Source organism: Cryptomeria japonica, chromosome 5 (genome assembly GCF_030272615.1).
Source record: "Cryptomeria japonica chromosome 5, Sugi_1.0, whole genome shotgun sequence".
NCBI classification, from domain to species: Eukaryota; Viridiplantae; Streptophyta; class Pinopsida; order Cupressales; family Cupressaceae; genus Cryptomeria; species Cryptomeria japonica.
Genome location: NC_081409.1, coordinates 470617469 through 470632037, shown reverse-complemented (window position 1 = coordinate 470632037; position 14569 = coordinate 470617469).

Genomic DNA, 14569 nt, shown 5'->3' with positions numbered 1-14569 from the left:
TCACCTTACATTACCATATACAATCCCTTAGCTTGGATAAACATGTTATCCCATCATGAGATAGTCTTTAGAAACCAAATCAACTCCAACTCCATAATAAGTTCCCTTTATATTTCCCCAGTTTATTTCCATCCTACTAGTTTGTACTTTTGTTCATAGTGTCCCTTGCCTTGCTAGACACTAGGGGCAAACAAATACTTCTTTAAAAAATCCTAAAAAATAAGAGAAAGTCCTAAAAAAAAATCCAAAAAATCCCAAAAAATTGTAAAAAAGTCCTAAATAAAAATTAGAAAATGTCTTAAAAAATCCCTAAAAAACAAAAAAATCCTAAAAATAAAAAAAAATCCTAAAAAATCCCTATAAATTATAAAATGTCTTGAAAAAATCCGGAAAAATAAGAAAAAGTCCTTAAAAAATCCCTGAAAAATTAGAAAACATCTTAAAAAAATCTCTAAAAATTAGAAAATGTCCTAAAAAATCCTTTAAAATCTAAAAAAGTCTTGAAAAAATCTTTAAAAATCATAAAGAGTGCTAATTTTTTTAAATTTTTTTTTGAATAATCTTAGAAAATCCTAAAAATTAAAAAACCTCCAAAACCCAAAAAGATCCATCTTTTAACCATCCATAATTAACTATTCCTTGTACAGGTGGACATTTAAGCAAACACAAACACAAAAAATAGAAAAAAATATTGCTTAACCAATCACACAAGAATAGACAAATTATCCAAACTAGTTCACAATCAAACTGATCTGATTGTCAAATCAAACATCATCAATTCCGATCAATTATCATTTGTCTTATACAAGGTGTAGTATGCTCAAAAGTAGATGGATCGATCTTGTATGGGGGACTTCGTTTCTGGAACCAGACATCATCATGATCATCAAACAAACACTTAACATAGACAAAAAGATCAATATAGTTGTTTAATTATTTGGTCAAGTGAGTCTTATCTTTCTTTGTTTTGTATTTGATCACGTTCCTATGCTACTCAAGGATATCCAGAAGGGATTAGAGGAGCGATGATGGTTCATGATCTTGGTTTTTATTTTCTATTTTTGGGATGTTTTCATGAAGTTCTAGGGCAAGTGTGTTTTGGGTGTCTATTTTGGCATGTTCATTTGAAAAGATCCTATTCAAACCTTCTAGTCATGGATCAATATGCTTGTGATTATCACACATACCTCAACCCTTAATGGATAAGTTTCAAGGTGGATGAGAGAATTACTTGTTTGTGTAGTGTTGTAAATTGTACAACCTTAATTGGGTGGTACAATTTCATGCTTAGGTTAGCATCTGCCTTAATGTGTTGCATTCTGCATTTGAAATTCCATTTAAGCATTTAATTAAATCTAAAGTCCTCTTTTATCACTCCATATCATAAAATTGGGCCCTTAACCCTAAGTGTGCCCCTTCTTATTTTATCGTTTTAATCAATTAATTCATCAAAGCCCTAATTAGGTCCTATTTCGATCTTCAAGGCCCAATTTCACATATCTAAACACCTTGAATTGTTGCATTGAGTTAGGGATCACCTTATAATCACGATACCTTGCATCCCTAAAAATTTGGAAAAAAATTGGTCGCCCAACTTTTTCTCCCTGAATTTCGGGATCATGTTTTGGCAGTATTATAATGTTTAAATCTAGCTTTGTGCAAAATATATCAATTCTAGGTTGGCCTATGATCAAAAACAAAGTTAGGATTTCATACATATTACCTTCCTTTCCTCATTTGAAGGGACCAACAACTCTAGTAATTTAAGGAGCCTCTTGTGTAGTGAATGTGTAGGTTATGTGAAGTCTTCAATCAAAAAAGTAAGCATTCATCAAGTCTATATCAACCATTTTGATTCAACAATTGTGGAGCAAATTACAACATTCATATGAAAGCATGTGTGTGATTAGGGTTTTTTTATGTTCATTCCATTTCATACAACATATGTGATTACATTCAAGAAGAAAAGTATCATTATCAGTCATTGCAGATCTGAGGTATATACTTCCATCATTTTATTTTAGTATTTGCAATATTTCTGTAATGCCTACCAAAATACCCTAGAAAAACTAAGGCATCTAACATACTAATGGAGATAAATATTTTTTTATTTAACATCTATGTTCAACTAATGTAGTATATAACTCTATCTAATTACATTCATTAACCAATTAACCATTATGAACATGCATCATTACACATTTCATTAATTTATGCTTGAGCGGAAATAAACATAAGCAACATTAATATTTCCCTAGGGTACTTCAATGTCATTACTTAATTATATATCATAATGTCATCCTACTCACATGATAATCACATTCCATTCTAACTTAAATCATTATATCCATTTCCTAACCATGAGATATGCAATCTACCATGATATTTATCCAATATGATAAGCACACTATTCTAACATCTTTCTAGCATGATACATTTAACCATTTTAATGCAAGACTAACCCCCTTAGATCTACATTCTTTTTATGCACCAAATCCAAATGTGTCTTAACCCAACATTTCCTATCTACATGCTCTTTATCCTTTTCCATGATAATACAATCCTAATGCATAGGTATATTCCATCTTTACTAATCCATTCGTTAAGGTTCCTTCTCATTTCAATAACATCCTAGTCATTTGATAGAATTCAATTTCAACCAATACAATTAAGCCATAATATAAATCCATTCAATTTCATTTACAAATACACTTAAGGATATTTCTTCCATTCTATAAATATAATGTGATACTGTTAATCTTAGAGGATCTAGTTAATATTGAGAGGGGGGGTGATCTGTATTAACAACAAATTCAAATATGAAACTCAACCTTATAAAAATTTCACCAAATCAAACAATAACCAACAAAAAAACCATTTACCAGTACCGGTATCTAGTGATAATCATCTTCTAAACTGATTTATCAATTTTGGACATTAAGTGTTCATTAACCATGCATTAATTGAAAATAAAATATAACAACACATAAAAACATTCACCACATGAACACCATGTTTTTCATGTGGAAACCCAAATGGGGAAAAACCACGATGGGAATTGGTACCCACAAAAATTGTGCACTCTTTCAGAATGTGCTCTGTTAGTAGCCTAGCCTAGTTTGGAGCTTACAAAGATGCCCTGTTAGGAGCAGACCCTGTTAGGAGTCACCCGGTTAAGGGATTTAGATGATGAACCCTGTTAGGCGCTTTGACCTGTTAGGATCAACCTCGTAAGAGGATTTAACATTTAGATGTTGAGCTACCCGGTTAAGGGATTTACAATGTAAGTCCTGTTAGGACCTACCCAATTAAGGAATTTTGACTGCTGCAACTATTGGGGAACAACATTGAATGATCTGGGTATATCATTTAATTGCTTTCTTGATCAGATCCAATTCTGCTCCAAATCTGCTACACTCTGGCAGATCTCTCACACTCTGGTTCAGCTTCACACTTTTCTCATAAACCACCAACACAACAAACATCAACTGTATCGACCTAAATAACCTTTACAACTTAGTCGGTTACAAAACTCTAAGACTTACAACATAGATCATCACATATCTTTACAACTCATTACAAATTATCATATGGACCATTACAATCAATTACAAATCAATTACAACTGTTGAATGATCATCGTACCTCGATTTGATACTCTTTCAAACCCTTAGCTCATTTCACTAAGCACTTTGCACAGTCCCAAGAAATTCACTCTTGGTCGCACCAAAACATCATTCAACCACTTCACGTTGTTCCAACCACGCCATCACCAACATTTGAACTTGATGTAGATCACTTCCAAACCAAAATTCATTACCGGTTAAGAGAATTCTTTTACCAGTCCTTAAACCCTAGCAAAAATATGACATAAATCATAAACATGACTTCTGGAAATCAAAACATGATGCGATTCCAGTCAGATACATATTAAAATGATACAAACTCACATTCCAAACCACAACACTTCAATAATCACCAATCACAAGATCTAATCAAAACATTTCCTCATTTACTGGTTAAGGTCCTAATTCCCAATTTCCTATTTGTTTACTGGTAAGGTCTTTCCAGTAGACCAAAAAAGACTAAGATGAAAAAATACAACATAGTAAATATTAGTTTCCATCAATGACAACACAAATAACTGATCAAAGTCACCCAATCATGCAATCTCAATCTCTTCATTAAAATGTCATCACAAATAGTCCTTTACCGGTTCAGTCATCATTCTTCATCTACATCAGTTATACCAATCATGCCAACATTCTCCCCCTTTGGTATTGATGGCAACACTAACATGAATACCAACATATTCAACTAAAATTATGCTGCTCAGTTCTGAAAATTCTTTGCTGCACTTCAGTCTTCTGCTAGTTCTTCTCTTTTCCACCTTCGGTTCTTCTCTTCTTCACCTAGAACCAAATCTTCATTTATTCTCCACCTTTTTGTTACACATCTTCTCCTCCTTAGGATAATATATTTCTTCTCCCCAATCATATTTCTTAGTCTCCCCCTTTGACAACAATGCCAAAGGTGCATATGCATTGTCGGTCATCAAATCTGTTGCTATTGTCTTCAACATCTCTTCAAATCTCATCTAAGTTGCTGCCCCTACAGAGCAGCCATCATTTCATCAATCCATAGTGAATTTTTTTTAATAAGAATACTGGATTGATGCATCTCCTACATCCTAGTTTTTCTTGTGTAGGGGTCTGACCCCTAATTTACCTCTGAGGTACTGAAAGGTTGTCTTCGGCAACAGTTTTGTGAAAATGTCTGCTAGCTGCTCTTTGCTTGTCACATACTCTATTCTGACTTGTTTTTCCTGTACTCTCTCCTTGAAAAAGTGATATTTCAATTCCATGTTTAGTTCTTGCATGTAATACAAGATTTTTTAAAATATTTGTTGGCAATTTACACTCAATTGGTTGGTTTCACTATGTTGTCATTGATGGCAACATGATATTGTGTTCTGACTTCATGGTTTGGTTTAGTTGTGTACCAGCAGACACTTCATAGATACTACACCAACATCAACACCAACACGGGAAGGAGAGAAGGTTTTATTTGGTCACCGATAATGCATGCCGGCATGGTTTAGTAAAGTTTATCGATATTGGAGGCCGACATATCTTGGATCTAGCATCGACAATTGATTTTAATGTTTATGCATTTATGTTATCTGGTCGACATGTAATTTGATATTGTATATATATTTGTAAGCCGACATAAGGCATGTAAATTTGTATAGGGTATATAGGTCAGTTTGATAGATCATTTTGAAATATACAATAGACATGTGATAGGAGATTATGGATATGCGAATGCAATATGATACAAAATATATCAGAGAGATCATGCATGTGAGGAAATTCATGTAAGGGTTATTTTGGTAAAGGAATAAGGGTTTCAGACCAGAACAAACAGAGCTTAAACCAGAACTATATTCTGGTATCCAAAGATGCTATCTTTCTAGTTCTTACTTCTCCAGATTGTAGTCTGGAATTTTATGTTGTCAGTGAGGCTCCTTTTATGATTGAGCAGTGTGCTCTAGGCTGTAAGCCTTCCTGCAAGTACAGGCCCCTCATATTTTGTAATATCTCTTCATATGGCCAGTGGATTGATATTGTGTGTCACAAATCCCACCATGGTTTTTCCTCTTTGAGATTTTCCACGTATAAATATGTATATTATGGTTCTCTTTTATGTGATTGGCTTATTGGTTGATTTACTTCTTTCAATTATGTATGTACCGGCATACCGATTGGTGTATGCATGTTTAATAAGGCTAAAATTAATCAATCCAGTATAACACTGATTCACCCCCCTCTCAATGTTATTGGATTCCAACAATTGGTATCAGAGCCTTGTGCCTCAGAGGAAGTTTAATTGCTTGAGGAATATCCTGAATCCAGAATCCATGGATATGGCTTTGGAGAAGAAACTTGAGATGACACTTGAAGATTATGATGTTGAAAGGTTGAAGAACTTAAAGCTACAAGATGAATTGAATTCTACTAAGGAATTCATTCCTGTCCTACAAGAGAGACTATCATTTGTTCAAGCTAGGAGGAAGGATTTTTTGCAAAGTCAAGATGATGAAGAGAAAGATGCACTTAAGGAACAATGTCAGAAATTAAGTCAGGAGAACATGGTTATGAAAAATGAAATGCAAGTTATAACTATGAGGATGTCTAAGGAGATTGAGGACATAAAGAATAAGGAAGAAAATCTTGCTGTATCACTGAAGAACAAATTTGAAGAATGTGGTAGGTTGGTTCATGAGAATAATATGTTGAGAATTGATTTAGTACAATCCTAGAGTAATGAACAAGAGATTTAGAGACAAATGATAATTCTAAGAAAATATTTTACTACTGCAAGTGAGTATAAAGAAAAATTCAAGATCAGCTCAACACAGCTAGATGAGTTATTGAAGAGACAAAGGTAGATTGATGATTCCAGTGGACTTGGATTTGAACAAGGATAGAGTTCTGATACTTCTAATGAAGATCAAAACCATAAGGCACTGGTAAGACAATTTAATGTTTATAAATTCAATGGTAGATGTTTTGTTTGCAATAGATTTGGTCGCATAGCTAGGCAATGTAGAAATAGAGCAAATCAGATCCTTGATTCTGCTCTCGGTAAATTTTCCAAATGCAATAAGTATGGTCATAAAACAAAAGATTGCAAAATGAATGTTAAATTCTATGCTTGTGGTAAATTTGGACATATGGTTAATCAGTGCAGGTCAAGCAATTTCACTAGTTTTAGCAAAGCAATTCAAAGGAACAATGTTACATATTATGCATGTAATGAGGTTGGACACATTGCTAAATTCTATAGAAGCAGAAATCCACCGGTTGGTAATGGAGGATCAAATGAGAAAGGAAAAGAGAAGGTTAGTGAAATCCGACAAGATCATACTCAAAGATGGGTTAGAAAGACTAAAGAACAATCATTAGATGGGAATGTCCCGGTTACTTATCCGGCAGAGGAGGCTGCTCCTGCACTGACAGGGAGCTCATCTGGTAACTGAGGCAGATGCCTTAGGGGTAGGCAAAATTCATGAAGATGTTGCATATGCCCTGAGAAGAGGTTCTGGAAGATGTTCTAGATATTGGAGAAGATTATCTGGCATAGATATGTTCTGAGTGAGATCTGGTATCTTTCATCGGTAGTCATTTATGTCAATGGAAGATTAGAGTTTTTCTCCAAGGTTAAAAGGTCGAATTGACTTCATTGTTAATCACCTTGCATTCAAAGCGACTTCAGAGTGATTCAGAGTGACTAAGTGCTATCAAAGGCAATACAGAGCAATCAGATTTCTTCTTGAGTGATTTCACCGACGTCTAGAAGAATTTGTTGGAGGTTTTCACCGAGAGCAATGAAAAGGTATATATCTTTAAACATGGAAGTAGGATCATCATCTATTCCTATTTTTATTACAAACCCAACTGTAGTAGAGGTCAAGGACCTCCCTAGGCCAATTTTCAAGCGGTATCCACATGTGGCTACCTGGGAAGATTCAGTTGGAGCATTTTCTCATGTTTCAGAGGGAGTTGTCTATGTAGAAGACGTTAGGGCACATATTCACTATCACATCAAGGACTTGGGAAATTCAAAAATTAAGGGCATGTATATGAGTGAGCTGATGGGAGAATCAGGAAAGATCAAACTGACATTCAAGTATGCTGAAGACATAGGGTTTACCAACATTCTGGATATTCCAGAATTTGAGGATGAGATAATCAGATATGTTTTGAGTAGAGTACATGGGGAATTTATATTTTTAAACAAACCTTACAAAATCACCAAGGAAGCCATCCAGACAATCACTAGCTTACCATCAGTTGGGCAATATCCAGACAAGAAGGTTTCAAATGATTTTGTGAAAAAGATCACTGGCGTGACATCTAACAAAAGATCCATGAAAGTGAGTACTATCACCGACACAAACATCAAATTTGGTAGCATGATCATCGGGTATAAGGTAACTTAGTCAAATTGACTGAATTCTATTTCCAGTTCATGCATTTTGGCTGCATACAAAATGATGAGAGAGAATGTAAAATTGGATCTATGTGTTTGGATGCTAGATGAGTTTTTAATAAACTTAGGGAAGATTAAGGATGAAAAGAAGGGTACATTTTGGTATGGCAACTTGATAGTTTTCCTGATGTTATATTTCATGAATGATATGCCCGGTTTTGGTAAGAGGCAATGGGCATTTGACATCCCGGTAGGGAGATAATTTAAATAGTCAATTGCTGCTTTAGGAAGTTAGAGAGATGATAAGGTATGGGGGTATTTTAAAGCATTCCATAAATCTATGAGGTCTAGGGTAAGGGTACCTGAGCATATTGTAGAAAAATATTCAATTGACATATGATTCATGGTAAAGAAGGATGAGACACTTATGGAAGAAGTTAAGCCTTGAAAGATTTGGATTGAAGAAATGGGCTATGAGGTGGATACACAGATTATTGATGCCTATGAAAAAATGTTGATTGATGCACCAATTGATGAGGCAGAGAAACCCTGTGGTACTGCACAACAGAAAACACAAGAGACTGAAATAGAGTTCAACCAAAAGAAAGGAGAGAAAGAAGAAGGGAAAGTAAGAAAATTTGTGGAGAAGGTCTCAAAGGACATCAAAGCACTAATTGATGCTGTCCCAGAGAAAGACAGAAAGAGGAAGAGTCCTAAAGTTCATATTGAGCCTATTACTGCAGGATCAAAATCTAAGGATGACACGCTGTTGGATTTTAAGAGGGTTGTGATAAAGAAAATAGAGGAAACAAAGGCATAAGCTAAGAAGAAACTAACCATGAAGGTTACAATAAAAATACCTATACAAAAGCAAGCAGCAAAGGCAACACCTTCAACTGCATCCGGTACTACAAAGAGGAAGAAGAAGAGAGACATTGACTTAGCAATTGAATCTGGTAATGTGACTATCATACCACCTAAAACTTGTGCAGAGTTAGTAGATGAAATCACTAAAGATGGCATGTTGAATAATGTTCAATTTTATTATGAGCACTTAGAGGATGATGAAAAAAGAGAGGTAGAGGAAGCAGTCTTATTATACTTGGATATTTATAAGAAAGCCTTAATAGAAATAGAAAATCAAATACCAACTGAATTGTATAATATGTTAGATGCTAGAAGACTGTCAGATATGCAAGAAATAAACATATTAAAATTCAAGAGCTATTATCTATCTGTGTTACTATTGCTCTAGATGAAATAGAAAAGACACTTGAGGTGGTAGATAGAAAAGTTTTCAATAGCAAACATAGAATAACTAGTCTGATGCTAGGAAGAGTAAATGAAATAATAAAGGAGACACAAAAAGCATGGATTAAATTTCTTGGAGAAAACAAAGGATTATTTACTTCACCAGAAACCAAGATAGACATTGTAGATACCCTTGTTGAAGGAAAAGGAATGAAGATTATGGGTACTTCACCCTTAGTTTTGAAAAATATTAAGATAGTGGAAATTGAGCCCCCAGTAAATACAAATGTACAGACAAATATTGAGATACTGGTTAACACAGAGAGTGAGCAAGCTAATATTGTACATGATACTAATATTGAGGATAATTGTCCTCTGGATACAAATGTACAGGTTGAGGTTACATTTCCTACAGAGGAATCGATAGTTACATAGACTGCACCAAGTGGCTAAGCTACTAGTGCAAGTAAGAAGGTTATAAAGGATAAATCTTCAGAAGATAAGATAGGGGAATCCGATAGGGAACCGATGGTTGATCCATCATTATTGTCAATTGACACCTCACAGGTTGAAAATAAAAACATCACAAAGATGAGTCCTACTGAACTCATGATGATGGCATCACAAAAACTAATGAAGGAGGGATCCATAGATAAAGGGATTATAGATCAATCAATCACTGTTTTACATAGATTGGTCCCAGAGTGTAAGATTAAAAATGAAGTGAGCCCATCCGACAAGATTAAGATAATCACTGAGCATATTTTGAAGTATTTTCAATCCTTACATCAAATGGCAAGCACTAGAAAGGTTTACTCAGGCTAAGAGAGCTGCATTTGATCAGGTAATTGAAGCTGAGAAGAAAAAGATTGATGAGAAGCAGATACTAATAGAAAATTCTTTGAAGCAATGTATAAATATATATAGGGTATGTTCCAACACTGAAATACTTACAACTAATGTGGATAAAAAGATAAAAGAAATCTAGGAGAAAATTGCAAGTATAGCTAATTCCTTTGATAGATTAATTTCATTGACTACATCAATTGATGGTTAAATTTTTATTTTGGAGAACCAAATTTCTGTTCTTGAGAAGGATAGCGACAAAATAATAAGAAGAGCTAGAAGTCTGAGAGGCTTGGTTTGTCCTCGGTTGGATTCACTCAGTGTACACAAGAAAGAATACATGGATATGGTGGGAAAGCCCACACCGACATAGGCAAATGAGAAAGAGTCTTTTGCATATTTATTGAGTGGAATTGTATCTGTTCTAGCACATTCAAAACTGGCTAGGATACTTATCTAGAGTTACTAGAGAAGGCTTATCCGGAAATTTTGAAATTTGTCAAGCTCCGGTAAGACATTTTTGGGAATATTCATTGTACAGTTCTTATTCTTTGACATTATTTTTAGAATTTTTGATGGCATTGATGTCAAAGGGGGAGTAGTATAGATGTGAAAAAGAATAAAAGGAGTTGTATACATTAGGGGGAGTTATGGAGTCATGGAGATATGGAGTATTTTGCATATTCAGCTTAGGGGGAGCAGGGCAGGATGGAACCAGTATATGAAACCTTAACCATTTTTCACATGAGTGTTGCCATCAATGCCAAAGGAGGAGATTGTGGGAAATTGACACTCAATTGGTTGGTTTCACTATGTTGTCATTTATGGCAACATGATATTAAGTTCCAGCTTCATGGTTTTGTTAATTTGTGTACCGATAGGGACTTCACAGATACTGCACTGACATCGATAGGGCAAAAGGTTTTCTTTGGTCATTGAAAATGTAGGCCAACATGGTTTAGTAAAGGTTATCGGTATTGGAGGCCAACATATCTTGGATCCAACATTGATAATTAATTTGAATGTTTATGCATTTATGTTATCTGATCGACATGTAATTTGATATTGTATATATCTTTGTAAGTTGACATAAGGCATGTAAATTTGTATAGGGTATATAGGTCGGTTTGATAGATCATTTTGAAATAGACAATAGACATGTGATGGGAGGTTATGGATATGAAAATGTAATATGATGTGAAATATATCAGAGAGATCATGTATGTGAGGAAATTCATGTAAGGGTTATTCGGTAAAGGGATAAGGATTTCAGACCAAAACAAACATAGCTTAAACCAAAACTGTATTCTGGTTGCAGCTCTCACTTCTCTAGATTGTAGTCTAGAATTTTATGTAGTTAGTGAGGCTCCTTTTGTGATTGAGTAGTATGCTCTAGGCTATAAGCCTTCCTACAAGTACAGGCCCCTCATATTTTGTAATATCTCTTCATATGGCCAGTGGATTGATATTGTGGGTCACAAATCCCACTGTGATTTTTCCTCTTTGAGTTTTTCCATGTATAAATCCTGTACACTCCACTTTTAAATTCTAGAAGATATCCCTTATCATTTAATTTACCAACACTCAAAAGGTTATGTTTAAATCCATCAACCCAAAAGACATCATCTGCATTACTTTTTCCATTCAATGAAATAGTTCCTTTACCTTTAACCATGCAGGGTGAGTTGTTACCAAACCTTACCACACTGCCATCAAATTCTTCAAGAGATAAGAACTTGTTTCTATCACCGGTCATGTGGTGTGAGAAATCACTATCTATTAGCCATTCATCACTGCTCTCCATGTGAGACATCAATGCCTTTTCATTAGTCAGATCTTCCTTCACAACAACAAACACTATCCCCTCATTGTCATCTTCTTTTGATTCTTCATTAGTTACTCCTTCATCAACTGCAACATAGCAATGTTTCTATCCCTTTCCTTTAAACTTCCTGAACTTTTCCTTTTTATCACCGTTAGGAAAATTTGTAGCAATGTGTCCAATCTTATTGCAGGAAAAACACTTTAGAGGAAGTTTACCTTTGTACTTACTGGTGCCTCTAGGAACTCTTTTAGCCAATAGTGCCTCAAGTTCCATCAGATGATCTTCATCATTACCATCACCTCTGCTACTACCATGACTAGACCTGTAGTCACGATTATGACAAATATCCTTTCCTTTCTTCACAAATGTATCAATTATAGAATATTTAAAAGCAGATTCAGATGGTTTTGAAATACTATTATCAAAGTTGTTTAACTCAAATGCAGTCAACTTTCCAATAAGAGAATCAATAGTGACTTTATCTTTAGAAATAGATCTCAGCTCTTGAATTGCAGAAACTCTAATAGCATATTGTGGTAGGAGAGTTCTAAGCATTTTACGAACAACAACATCATCATAAATCTTACCTCTAGCACTCTTAATACCACCTACAGATTCTTTAATCCTTTGACCATATTGTGCAATATTCTCACCATCAACCATTTTCATGTCATCAAATTTGCCTCTTAAACTTTCTTCTTTTTCTCTTTGTTCATGTTCATCTCCTCCATAAATCAAGTCTAATTTCTCCCATACCTCAAATGCAGTTTCTAATCCATGAACATTTATATACTCAGAATTAGATAAAGTACTTACAATTGCTTCCAAGGCTTGAATGTTTTCTTGTTGTTCTTTAAGCCCATTCAGTGTCAAGGGGCTGGTAGTAGGAGAGACATACTTGTTTACCACATGATTCCAATACTGAGCACCCAATCCTTTATTGCATATCTTCATTTGGTATTTCCATATCCGGTAATTGACCTTGGTAAACCTGGGACCCTCCTTCTTCATCATCTTTCTTCAGGATCTTTCCCTCAAGCTATTAAGCTTTCTACACATAGAGGACCAATGCTCTGATACCAATTGTTAATCTTAGAGGATCCGATTAATACTGAGAGGGGGGGCGAATCAGTATTACCAACAAATTCAAATCCAAAACACAAACTTATAAAACATTCACCAAATCAAACAATAACCAACAACAAAACCATTTACCAGTATCGGTATCTGCTGAAATCATCTGCTAAGCTGATTTATCAAGTCTACACACTAAGTGTTCATTAACCATGCATTAACTAAAAATAAAACATAATAGCACATAAAAACATTCACCATATGAACACCATTTTTTTTCATGTGGAAACCCAAATAGGGAAAAACCACAGTGGGAATGGTACCCACAAAAAATGTGCACTCTTTTAGAATGCACCTTGTTAGGAGCCTAGCCCGGTTAGGAGCTTACAAATATACCTTGTAAGGAGTCACCCGGTTAAGAAATTTAGATGATGAGCCCTGTTAGGAGATTTGACGTGTTAGGATCAACCTCACAAGAGGATTTAACACTCAGATGTTGAGCTACCTGGTTAAGGGATTTACAATGTAAGGCCTATTAGGACCTACCCGATTAAGGGATTTTGACTATTGCAACTATTAGGGAGCAACAATGAATGATATGGGTATAGCACTTAACTGCTTGCTTGATCAGATCCAATTTTGCTCCAAATCTGTTACATTCTAGTAGATCTCTCACACTCTTCTCATAAACCACTGACACAACAAGCATCAACTATATCGACCTAAATAACATTTACAACTTAGTCAGTTACAAAACCCTAATACTTACAACATAGATCATCACATATACTTACAAATCATTTACAGACAATCATATGGATCATTACAATCAATTACAAATCAATTACAACCGTTGAATGATCATCACACCTCTATTTGATACTCTTTCAAACCCTTAGCTCATTTCGCTAAGCACTTTGCACATTCCCAATAAATTTGCTCTTGATTGCACCAAAAAGTCATTCAAACACTTCATGCATTTCCATCCATGTCATCACCAATATTTGAACTTGATGTAGATCATTGCCAAACCAAAAATCAGTGCATCAAATTTCTGCATAATGGGGTTGAAATTATAATACCAATATATCTAAATCCTTTTAAGTAATGCAACAATTTGAGTTCTAAGAATGAATCCATCATTCCTAGCAATCGTGAAGCACGTCCTTCCCAATTATACATTGATCCTAAATCCTTAAAAGCGTCCACCTCCAAATCCAATGCAATTGAGATCAAAATAAAAGTAATAGACCATGGAATAGGGGAATATTCTATGAGTCATGTTCTCTACATTGGAAAGTCACCATAATCTCCTCAAACTTATGGAAAACTAAAAAGGAAATGTGAAGCATCATATGATGAAAGGGAAGAGAAAGATAATCCATATTATCAAGGAATTGGGTACAAATCTCCTGATATTGTGGTTATTAATCCTGAATGCAAATCTCTTCTAGAGGTACAAGCAGATCTTGATATTAATAGTCCTAAGAGTGGTTCCAAAAAATAATCCATTGCATATATCACCCACCCCTTTGAGAACCACATACAACCTTGCCATCTTATCCACTCCTTCCATTT